Source organism: Leptinotarsa decemlineata, unplaced genomic scaffold, assembly GCF_025532065.1.
Source record: "Leptinotarsa decemlineata unplaced genomic scaffold, Ldec_3_MD MMD2_tig00000576_RagTag_RagTag, whole genome shotgun sequence".
Taxonomy (NCBI): domain Eukaryota; kingdom Metazoa; phylum Arthropoda; class Insecta; order Coleoptera; family Chrysomelidae; genus Leptinotarsa; species Leptinotarsa decemlineata.
This window is the reverse complement of record NW_027412551.1, coordinates 11,924,175-11,927,774: the sequence shown is the minus strand read 5'-3', so window position 1 is coordinate 11,927,774 and position 3,600 is coordinate 11,924,175.

Here is a 3,600-nt window from a genome sequence, read left to right as displayed (position 1 = left end):
GTGTGTATATATTGAATGTCATCTTTTTTTAGGGTTAAGTGGAAGAAAAGTTCAGTGGTTGAATTTATTCAGGAACTGAACTGAACTTCGCCCTTTATTTTCAGAACTTTTCTGTTGGTCCTCAATCATATTTTTTGAAAATAATAAAATCGATTATTATTATTATTATTTCATACAATTCAAATGAATATTAAACACGATGTTCAATTGTTTTCCTGTCAGCACAATAATAGTCAGAAAACACTAGTTTTCCAATCACATGAAACTCATTTCTTCAATAATAAAGAAGTTAGCAATAGTGCTGACGCGAGTTTGATCACACTGCTTATCCGCCTTCCTTTTACTTCTAAATTATTTCCCAACTACGCCCTTAGTGTTTTCCCACTCCGATTTTCCACTCTCAAATCAAGTAGCCATCGCTTCGAACAACCCCTTCATAATTATTTCCGAACCCCGTTTTGTAATACTTCACTCTTTTTCAAACAATAGCCGATCTACTTTTTTCCAATATGTCGCCGAGAGAAGCTCCCCTGGGGCGACAAACTTGTTTGTATTTATATAGGGGCTGAACGCGGCTCTCACTGACAACATCATTAAAAACATTATTGTCCTAACTTCGATTTCGCGGTCCGATAAATCTAAAAACGTGTGAGGTTGTGTGATTGATTTGGTCGCGAAGCCACCTGCTTTCCAAATGGGATTCTTTTCCGGAGATATTGCCCTACATATCCATTTACCCAGTGAGGGGTTGGTTACTCTTCATTCGTTTTTCTCCGCGGAGTGATTCACTTCCAATGAAACCTTGTTTATTTGAATGTATACAGGGAGTTCCTTAAACACATGCTAATATTTAAGGTGATAATTCTTAGACCCATTTTAAGAAAAAAAATTCCTATGAACGTATGTCCTAAACGCCTTAACTTTTGAGATACAGGGTGGCAAAGTTTTCAAAAATAATCAGTTTTTTAATAATAACTGAGATAATTTTGTAGACATCTTTAGCATATTTGGTACATATGTTCCATGCCTCAAGGCGCATTTTCTGATGTACACAAATTTGTATTTTTTCAAACAGTGGCATCCCTACGGGTTTCGCATTGAATATTTTTGGGGAAAAAGTACTACGCCAAAGCTTTCTTTTCAAAATAAAATCATTTTTGAAATCCTCATTTATTTTTGAGAAAATTTGATCTCCTGGTATTTCTTTGTCCGACGCATGATTTTCACTCAAAAAAATAAAAATCGACAGAAAGCAAATTAAGAAATTAGATCAATTCTAAAACGAATGAGAATCTGAAAATTGCTTCATAACGCATTACAAATTCCCTAATAATATTTGAAAACATAATCTGCAAAAAAATAAATTTTTCACAAAAACGAGTTTTATTTTATCTTGTGACAGTAAGTCTAAACGAATAGCACAAATTTGTTAATTAATAATAATACCAAAACTGATTATAAAAATTGTTGGAAGTGGCCACCTGCACTAAGTATGCATGCTTCCGCCCTTCTACGCATGGAATTACGCACCCGTTCAAATATCACCGCCGTATTTCGTATAGTTTCACATGAGGCAACTATTCGCTCTCTTAAATCTTCTAAAGTATCAACGGGAGTTTTATACACAAGGGTTTTAAGGTGACCCCATAAAAAAATCTGAACTGTTGAGATCAGGGGATCTTGCTGGCCGTTGCTGAGGTCCTCCGCAACCTATCCAACGATTAGGATAAACTGTATTTAAATGGTTTCGGACAATTACACTGAAATGAGCAGGGGCGCCATCGTGCATGTACCATATTCGATTCCTTAACGCAAGTGGCACATCTTCCAATAACCCAGGTAAGTCTTCTTCGAATAAGAACGACCATCAAGGCGTCCTGGTAGAAAAATGGGCCTATTAGATGATCACCTATAATTCCTGCCCATACATTAACCGAAAATTGGTGTTGGAAATGGGTTCCGGTTATTGCATGGAGATTTTCTTCAGCCCACACATGATTGTTATGGAAATTTTGAATGGCATTCCGAGAAAAATTTGTCCGTCTGTGAACAAAATTTGTGTCTCAAACTGCGGATTTAGTGCAATACTTTGTAGATACCACTGACTGAAGTTCACACGCTGTGGAAAATCTCTGGGGAGTAATGTCTGCACTCTTGAAATATGGTATTGGTATAACAAAAAATCAACCAAAATACGCCAAACAATTTGATGACAAATATCCAGAGTTCTAGTGATCTTCCTCGTAGTCGTCTCAGGATGTTCCTCAATTTCTTGCAGCACCGCTTCCTCAATTTCAGGAGTTCTTACTACACGAGGTTTACCTTCCGGAGTCCCTTTCTTGAAACTACCAGTTTCCCCAAGTCGACGATGAATATTTGAAAAGGTTCTGCTATCTGGTAAGGCACGATTAGGATATCTTTACTGATAAATGCGCCTGGCTTCTGTTGCATTACCATCGGCAAGGCCATGGTAATGCGCCATTTCCGCATTCGTATAATTTACCATATTTACTGATATTCAGAAAAACAGCGGACTACCAAAATAACTTCAATAACATTTCAAAATCAATCAAAAGGCGCTGTGACAATTTTAACACCAACGCCTCACTTTAAACCAACATCAATATTAGCTACTGACGTTTGTACATACAGAGAATTCGTTTTTTATTACTATGGTGGGTACGCCATGACGGTACGGGTGATGACTGGACTGTCATCACCCGAAGACGATTGTAGATACCAACAATCGAAACGTCGTGAACTAACGTGACTTGGAATCTCTACACTTTTTTATTTTTTTATTATTTTCTTTTCTCATCCCTTTCATTTTTATTTATTCAATTATTATATTTTTACTTGTAGGTTATTTCACAATCATTTCATTTCAGGTTCATTGTTGCTTAATATAATTGTTATTTTCAACTTTTCTTTTTTAATTATTCTTTTTTACTTGCTTCAGGGATTTCAAATCATTTTATGTAGTAGACAATGGAAGTCCGAACTAGTGAAATGTATTATGTCTCATCTGTCGTAGCCGTTCGCTTGTAACACAGTTGTTTGGTGTTTCATTTCGTCGTCTACCTACCTTTCTTCATAAAAGTTCTGTTCACTAGGGTGTTGATGACGGTTCGTTTCTGTTCTATATGATGAAAGAATCCATTATGTGGGTATAGATCTGTATGTGTTTTCTCCCTGTACACTTCATGGCTTAGGTAAACACGTTAAAAACCCAAACTTGACCACGTACAACAGAGCGAACTTTAAATGGCTAACTTTCCTGGAATAATACCGTATAGCTCGACCCTAAGGCAGACTGCGAGATCAAAGCATTTCTGATTCAATCAACAACTATATATTTCATATTTTTCATGACAACCGAAGACAATTTGATTGAATTTCGGGTCATATTCATTGTCTTCCTTGAAATGAATGAAGTTCACCATATTTGATTTATTTTTAGAAACTGTCCAAACTGTCTACTATGAACTTATGATATCAGCTGTCATTGGGTGTTTCTAAGAGAAATACTTTGGTTATAATAATTGATTCAGGAAAGAACAATTTTCCCAATTGAAAAATTAATTGATGAAGTTAGTAGAT